Consider the following 9100-nt stretch of genomic DNA (forward strand, 5'->3'; position numbering starts at 1 on the left):
TTTGAAAAAGTTGTGGCCAAAAATTGGTTTATACTGAAACAAGACCGAGTGTTGGGTCCATTATTACCTGCTCGGCCCTCTTTCATATATAAGAAGGCTCCATCATTACGTGACCAATTAGCACCGAGTGTCATAGATCCCCCTGTACAAATTGAAAGCAGACTTTTTTCTTTCCTATCCGGCTTTTATGCATGTGGTAGGTGTACAGCATGTAGACACTCCAGATGCAATATGAAAAGAAGAAAATCTTTTACAGCCACTAGTAACAATAAGGAATATAAGATCGATAAACTCATTACCTGTTCTACCACAGGGGTGGTTTATATGTTACAATGTGGATGTGGTCTTCAGTATATTGGCAGAACCTCCAGACCCCTACATGTGAGGTTGGGTGAACACGTAAACAATATTAAAAAGGGTCTGAAGACACATAATGTGTCTCGCCATTTTAAATTGGTGCATTCTCAGAATCCCGGGAGTTTGAGCTTCTGGGGGATTGAGAAGGTCACCAAGCATTGGCGTGGAGGTAACTTCATACGCCAACTTAGCAAACGCGAATCATATTGGATCCATGAAACACGGGTTCTTGTCCCGGGAGGTTTAAACGTGGATTTTGATTTAAATTGTTTCATTTCGGACAGATAATTATTATTTTATAGCATTTGATTTTTGTTCTTCTTGTAATTTATTTATTATTATTTTCATTATTATTATTTTTATTTTCATATATATTTTTTATATTTTATATTTTTTATTTGTATGTACTTATTTTTGTTTGTTTATTATTATTATTTCATGTGTGGATCAGTTTAGCTTTCTGATGACGTCAGCGGCATTTGCGGGTATATTTGTTAGTTTTTAATGTTGGTCATATTTGACTTACCGGGAGATTCATTTAGTTTCATTATTATGTACTGCTCTCATAGGCAATATCCCGTTCTTTCTTTGCATATTTTATGCGAAAATTACCGGGATTTATTTCTTTGCCAATTAGCAGACTTAATGTATACTTCCCCCTGGTTTGATTTTTATCCTTTTTTTAGCTCTTTGTAGCGCATATAATATATTTTATATATTCTCTCTCTTTTCTCTGTGTCTGGAGTGAGCGCAGATGTATGTTCCGGTGTCACGTTCGTTACGTGCTGTTAGCGGTACTTGTCTTGCGCACAACTCCGTTTTTTATTGGTTTAAATTTAGTGTGTTGGTATAAAGCGGCCGTCCGACGTTATTCCGTCACCGCTGATGAAGTCCCGCCTACTCCCTGGGACGCAACGCGTACGGACCACGTGACTCGCGTCGTGACGTCATCCGCCAGCTGACACACTGATCCATGCATGTTACTTCCTGCTTTACACTCAGCACTGGAGATCAGTGCTTGAAAATGTGAGTGGAAATTTGTTTTTTATTCGTCTGTTTTAATAAATTGGCATAAACGGAGAGCACTAGATTTGCCTGTTCTTTTTCATACATGATATCACGTTGATTCGATGACATTGAGGAAATTGTATCTGGAAACGCTTCCGTTTGGTCTGCTGTAGCCCTACACTTCACCCTTGATGGGAACATGCGTTTTTGACCTATCTGATTTATCAGGGGTCCATATGATGAGGTGAGAGTCCAACTAGCTCATTGGTGAAGGGATCACATCGTCACTGGATATACTGATTGAAGACACACTGCACAAGTGGACTCTTCTTCTTTTTTTGATCTTCCTTGATCACTGTATATTCTATTATTTAATATTTGGACTTTCCATTTATTTATTTATTTAGTATTGCACAAGCTTATACTTGCCTCCACTGTGCAGTTCGTTTTGCACAGAGTGGCCCCGAACCTCGTCTTCCGGGTCCCCCAGCGGCGCTCGCAGCTCCTCCTGGCATCTGGAAGCCCCCTAGGAGAAGTGCTTACCGTGCGGGCACACTCCTGAGTCCAGCATTTGCATCCACAGACACAGAATACCGGACTCAGCCCAGCGTCATTGGATTTGATTGACAGTAACGGGAGCCAAATGGCTGTGCTACTATCAGTCTATCCAATCAAGAGGCGAGAACCCGGCCAGAGAGAAAAAGTGTATAGGATGCAGTAAAGGTGAAAAAAATAAATAAATAAATAAAAAGCGAGGGTTTACAACCCCTTAAAAAAAAAAAGACCGTCGATTTCAACGTTAACCCTCAGAAGTTGCATGAAAGTCATAACTTAATGTTACACAATGCAACTTGTGCGCAACAGTTGTCCATTATCACCGATCAAAGTTGTATCCAAGTTACACACCAAAGTCATTGTAAAAGTCGTAAAAGTGTGAATGGAGCCTTAAAGCTGAACCATGTTGCGGATCTTTAGTTCAGGGAGGTAAAAGCTTTCTCTGCCTAGGAGGTTGCAGTAGCTAGTTGACAGAGCTTTGAAAGCTTTTGAAATGGCTTCTTTTAATCATCTTGCAATTGTGCTCTTAGAAACTATAGAGCCTTTCCTGTAACCTTTGAACAAAATGAAAAGGCTAGAGGAATTCCTCCCCTCCTTCATACAGTCAATATAGGAGATAAGATATTGCCTTACATCAATCTTATTATAATATTTTTGCCCTGTTGTTCCTAGTTTTTCAGAAATGGAAGGGATAATCATTTTTTCGGATCTGCAGAAGTCCGATGTGACCTTTAGTAAAAATGCTGCGTCTAATGCGAGTATAGTTTGGTCTCTGCAAGCTGAAACCAAGGCTACTAGAAGTGCAGACTTGAGTGTTATAAATCTCACTGAACATTCATCTAGAGGTTCAAAGGGTTCTTGTTGAAAACGTCTTAGGACTGTACCTAAATCACAACCAGGAAACTTGGGTCTGCACAGGGATTTGCTCCTCGCGACTTCCTTAAGAAACCTGCAAACTTTATCGCCAAGAAATTAGATAGGGCAGCTATCTGTACTATCTGTTTTAGATCTGCCCCGCCAGTAAAAAAATTATAGGACAGGCAGTAAGGGTTGGCGCTCTGAAGCAATACGTTTTCTACCTTCCGGTGGGAGAACCTCTTCCAATTTTTATTGTAAATGCTGTCTGTGAGTTTTTACGGCCAATTAAGATGGTGGAGACAACATTAGCCAACAAGCCTATCCCACTCAGAAGCCACGCTGCCAAGGAGAGCCTTTCTGGATGAGGACGATGTATCCTCCTTTGGGACAAAAGGTCCAAGTAGGTAGCAGAATCCAGGGGACTGTTCCCTCAGGACAGAGAAACATATCTTTAGCTAAAGTGGCACAATCAGAATGATTTTGGCCTGTGACGTCTGTAGCTTTGGCAGTAACCGCAGGATCAGCTGAAAGGGCGGAAAGGCATAGAGGAGATCTCCCCACGGTTGTGCAACAGCATCGGTGCCTGCTCTTTGGGGATCTTTTTGCAGTTACAAATATTTCCTCAGTTTCGCATTCTGTTGGTAAACTTTGCTTCTGCCCAGCCAAAAAAATGCTCTGGCTACTACCATTAACCTTGCTGATTTGGTACCCCCTTGCCTGTTTAAACTGTGGTTACGTTGTCTGACAGAACTTGTACCTCTTTCCCTTTGATCCTTTGTTGAAAGGCCAAGAGGGCTTTGGACACTGCCATTCGCTCCATCAGATTTGAGGAGTTCCTCGCCGTTGCCAGATCCTATTATCCCTGGGCTAGGGGGTTTTCCCAAATGGCCGACCATCCCTAAGCACTTGAATCTGGGGTAATTTTGGTTGGACTGAGTTGTTCCACTTCAGCCCATGCACCAGAGTCTGCTTGTTGGTCCACTAGCTGAGGGATTACTTCACTTCACAGGTGAGGGGGATTCTCGCATCCAGCGAACTTTGATGACCATGGAGTGCAACTGAACACATTGGACCAACTGGCGTCATGCGTCCAACGAGTTTCACGGCTGAACTTTGATGCTGCTAGATGATTTGCTATGCCTTGTTGGAGATTGTGCACCTTCTCTGGGTTAAGTACAGACAGGTGTTTGCTGAATCTATAGTGTACCCCAAGTATAGCTTGTTGAAAGGAGTTAGTTGCAACTTTTCTAGATCAACCAGCTCAACTTCCTCAAGAAAGATATCGTATCTGCCACGTTTAACAATATTTTTTCTGAGTACGCAAAGGGCAGTAGGTAGTTTTTTATTTCCCTTAATCTCAGGGCTTGCAGAGTTTCTGCCAGTACATTCATAAAGGTTCTGGGGGCCGATGAAAGACAAAGGGAAGGGCGTTAAATTTAAAATTTCTTTTTTTCCCCAGGTCCCGAATCTCAGAAATTTTTTTGATGCTCCTCTGACCATAATGTGACAGGCATGCATCTTTCAAGTCTATTGAAGCCATGAACACTCCTGGGGATAGGAATTCCTTTATCGTGTAGAGTGATTCCATGCAAAAACTTTAAACTTCAAACTCTTTCACCTTTTTCAAGTTCAGGATCATCAAGCCGGCAGGCTTTTTTCTTAGGAAGAAATGAGAGTAAAAAATCTCTCTCTCTCCTTCCAACAGAAGACTGAGCACATTATGTTGAAGCATATCTTCTAAAAGAGCTAGGAGTGTACCTGCCTTCTGATCTCTGGGCAGAAGGGTGGCAAAAAAATTCTTTGCATTCTTGATGCAAATATTCTATCCTGTAACCATTTTTAACAATATTTAGGATGAAAGGATTTTGCATAGTCTCCAGCCACTGTGGGCGGATATCCTTTAGTCTTCCTAACATCCATACGATTCACAAAGCCGGATTTGTCTTAGGTTGAAGAGTAAACCATTTTTTTTCTTTACTTTTTTGGTGAACCAACCTTTCTTTTGACCCTGAAACTCAGTTTCTTTGGCTGTCTGTTCAGACTGCAAAATTTTCTTCCCGACTGCTTATTTGGAGTAGGAAAACCTCATTTTGTCAGCAGATCTTTCGCTTAATTCTGAACCGAACAAAAGCTTACCCCTTGAATGGCCGCCCATATAATTTGGATGTTGTGTCCCCTTGCAAAATCATTCTTAAGAAAAAAGTCTAAACAATCGATCATTTGCACAAAAAAAATTAAAAAAGGACAGTTGGTTTGCTGCAGCTTTAAATGGTATACAACACATGTACCATCAAAGTGTAAAACGTTATTAAACCTGCGCTACCCTTTCCATGTGCCAATGAAAATCCTAGATCATATATACAATACAGATAATGTGCAATAGTGCTATATAATCGATCAAAAATAAAATGCATGAAAGTCCATCCAGAAACTAAAGTGCATAAAAATCCATTCAAAAAAAAAAAATGATGGTCTCAATAATATCTGTGCAACTACAAGGTAATCTTCAAATACATGATCCATGCATACACTAACGCTCCACTGCAATACACCTTCTGTGCACGCACCAGCGTATGTACTCACCCACCAGTATGGACCCCCTAAGTGTACACCAAGGAAAAATGGTGAAAGCCCACTTCGTCCCAGCCATGGCGCCTGGAAGTGACGCAAGACTGCTTTGCAGCACTCCATATGGGTGGGATCAGCCATGCACCGAGCAAAACTTGCAAATGAAAGCATAAAAGAAAAGGCAAACCAAGCTCTTAATGAATCCAGCAAAGGCCCTGCCTTGCTGTAAAGGGTGGCCGAATTCAGGCAGCCTCTGTACCCACCCCCCCCCCCCCATTGGCCTGAAATAAAACAACAAATGGGGAATGTGTCACTGGCCAGAGGAAATACAAAAACTGAGGACCTGAAGGGATGCAGAGACCTTTATGCGTTTCCTGATGGGAGAAGCCCATCTCATGTTAAGCTGTCCTGGAAGATAACTTGGGGAAAAAACTTGCTCGGATTTTTTTTTCTGTACAAGATTAACTGCAATTATGTTCACTTGCCAATCATTATAGTGGCTTTGTCATATATAAATTGATAATATTGCTATAGAACTTTTGAAAAAATTCAGGTACTTTTTATTATTATATTCAGTGTCAGTTCAGACAATGCATGCATTTTTTGTGCCTTGGGACAGTCCATACAGATGAAACATGCTGGCAATGCACCTCAATGCATGAGAACGATTTGTTCCCTGTACTGTGCACAGATAGTTCAAACAATCATTGTGATGTTCTGTCTGGATGTATTAAATGCAGAGAAATGGCACTGCAATGCACTTTGTTCCATGTGTAAAAACAAGCATTTTTGTGTTTGTTTATAGCAAAACGCAAACATTTAAAATAGGCCACTATTAAAAGCAAAGTAAATTCATAATTATCTGGGTAGATGCAGCATCGGTCCTCCGGCGCCTCTACACTGAGAGCCGAGTGATCGAACTCTGCCGATCACTCGGTTTTCAGAGCTCCGTGAGCAGAGAGCTGCAGACTTGTCAGTCACAGCTCTCTACTCTGCCCCCTCTTGGCTCATGCTGGGCTGTGGAGGGGGCGCCCCGACTGACTCAGACTCTCAGCAGCTCGCTGAGAGCCTGAGCCAGATGTCAGTCCAGGCACCTGGCAGATCCAGACTTTATTGTTGCAATGACGCACTGCCTGGACTGACATCAGCAGAGAGTGGACTTCAGTCCATCTCAATGTAGATCTTAAAGAGGAGGGCCAGTTAAAAAAAAAAAAAAAAAAAAAATTTAAAAAGTCAGCAGCTGCAAACACTGCAGCTGCTGACTTAATAAGCCGACTTACCTGTCCAGGGCGCCCGCGATGTCGGACGCCCGAGGCCGACCAGTCCCTCGGCTCTCGGGTCCCAGCGCCGCCATTCTTTCTAAGGGAAACAGGCAGTGGAGCCTTGCGGCTTCACTGCCCGTTTCCTAATGCGCATGCGCGAGTCGCGCAGCGCTTTGTGAATGGGACGTGCTGTGTTCTGGGACACACAGTTCCCAGAACACAGCACGACCCATTACCCAGAAGACAAGCTCATGTTAAACAGACCTTAGGCTGGGTTCACACTGAAGCGATGCGGGAACGCCGCGAATCCGTGGCGGGTTCCCGCATCGCATGCCTCCTGGCGGCAGTTCACACTGCCATATCCGAACTGCTGGGAGTGTCAGTGAAACGTTAATGACACCCCCAGATCAGTTCGCATATCGCAGTGCGATCTGCAAACTCGGACAGGAATCGGATCGCATGGTGTGAACACCCATGCGATCAGATTCTGCTGCGGACCAAAAAAAAGGGTCCTGTGCGAGTTTGTGGCGGGTGCGATGCGAATTCAGCCATACTATCTGTATGGCTGAACTCGCATCGCACAGAGATCGGATGTGATTTGCACTGCAGTGCGAATCACATCCGGGTCTCCTAGCCGCAGCAGTGTGAACCCAGCCTTAAAGCTGTAGGAAAGAAAAAAAAAATTAACCCCTGCCCCCCTGCAAGTTAACAGCCTAATGTGCTAGTATGCATTGCATACTAGCATAGTATGAAAGACTTACTTTTAAAACAAAGACCTCCAGCAGTGCTCTGTCACCGCTGACAGGGCTTCCAGCTTCACCTAATCTTTCTTCTGGGATCGTGGGCTCCAGCCGTTTGAATGGCCGAGCAGCGATTACATCGCTCCCCCACACAGGAGCCGCAACCATGGCACAGCATACTCCATATGCAGTCGCTTCAAAGCGAAGTGTGCATAAGCCAGTAACATCACCCGCTGCAGAGACAGTGAAAAATTTACTAAAGTGTGCATGTTTAGGGGATACTCCTTGTTCCTATAGGTAAGCTTTACTAGAAGCTTACCCATAGGTACAAGTCACCAATCGGTGTTTACTACAACTTTAAAGTGTACGCATAGCCAAAGTTATTATTTAGTGTTAGCTGGAGCATGATGATAAAAGGATTAGAAACCTTGTCAGGTATTCCCCCCCCCCCCCCCCCAAATCTGTGTCCCCGTTGGAGTATATTCACCCTCTCTATATGTCCTGGTGTCAGAGACAGAAAGTGTCTGGAAAATCTCAAACTAGAGTTGTCACCAGAACAGGAGGGGGGGGACATCCTATGGGGACACTTGTTCCAACAACAACTAAGAGGGGTTCTCCCTTCACTTTGGAAAGATGACCTCTCGCTTCCTGTGGAGTCTCCTGGACAGGAAGTGAGGCATAATCACTGCACAATGGGACACAGACAGCAAAAAATAAAAAAAATAAGCCCACCCTATCCAAGAACACACAAAGAAAGTTTTGCCTGTGGATAAAAATTAAATAATGAGCCAATGGCTGCATGAAGAAGTATGCTGGTATACTGCTTCCCCCCCACCCCCAAAAAAATAAAACACCTTCAATATCAAGATTTCTAGCTGTATACCAGCGTACATGAGAATGTACACACTGAAGGGCCAAGACCTCATCTAGATCACATTCCTACTAGATTACATTATAATATACACACATATATAGATAGCAACGGACCTGCACAGTCATTTATATTTATGATCTCCATACACTACAGCACACTTCCCACTTTCACTTTCCACTAATCTACATAGGAAATCAGCATTCTGGACCAGGGGGACACACTGTCATCATAGAACCCCATTATCCAGTCCTGCAAAGCTGCTATGTTTCCCCTCTGACATCCCCCTCTCCTCCTCGTACCCCCCACAACCCCCATCCCCGGTACCTGATCCGTGCACTGTCCCCCCAACTCTCCGCACACACTCCCCAGGGTGCTGTCAGTGTGCAGTGCGGGCGGCTGAGGTCACATGACACACGGAGGACGCGCCGGTCACGAGGGGATGTGAAAATCCCCTATTAGACAGCGGTTGCGCGAAGCAAATAGAGCCTTTTCATATCCGCCATCTTCATCCTAAAGCGAGGCTGCCAGCCAGAGTCGCGCGTGTTGCCCAGTTTCTTTCTTCCTAGAGCCGAACAGTGCAGTGCTGTTTGTTTACAACACCCGGCTCAGTGCTACCATTGATGTTATATGAATATGTTTTTCTCTTTTTTTTATTAGCAGTCATTTTAATTTTTCGGGGAAACTTTTTTTTTATTGTTGAAGCTAAATGTACTACTGCTGAAGGTGAAAAAATGAAAACATGTTCATTTTGCAGCAGCCACACACAAAGCTAAAATTTGAATATAGCTGATGGGTGTAGCTGAAAAGCAGAAACAATCATTAGAAAAAAATAAAGACCTTGTAGGATGCAGATAATGATTCATACATGACATGGTCTG

The 9100-nt window shown here is 43.5% G+C and overlaps 1 protein-coding gene across 1 annotated transcript in view; it reads right to left on the minus strand.

Moving 5' to 3' along the window:
* Positions 1–8729, minus strand: part of WDR91 (WD repeat domain 91) — an 86212-nt gene extending 77483 nt beyond the window's left edge. Inside the window, exon 1 of the mRNA XM_077469188.1 lies at positions 8547–8729. The gene's annotated coding sequence lies outside the window, so the exon portion shown is untranslated. The remainder of the gene's footprint in view (positions 1–8546) is intronic.
* Between the last annotated feature and the right edge of the window lie 371 nt (positions 8730–9100).

This window comes from Lithobates pipiens, unplaced genomic scaffold (genome assembly GCF_037356315.1).
Source record: "Lithobates pipiens isolate NorthernLeopardFrog02 unplaced genomic scaffold, aLitPip1_a1.2 Scaffold_8, whole genome shotgun sequence".
Classification (NCBI taxonomy): domain Eukaryota; kingdom Metazoa; phylum Chordata; class Amphibia; order Anura; family Ranidae; genus Lithobates; species Lithobates pipiens.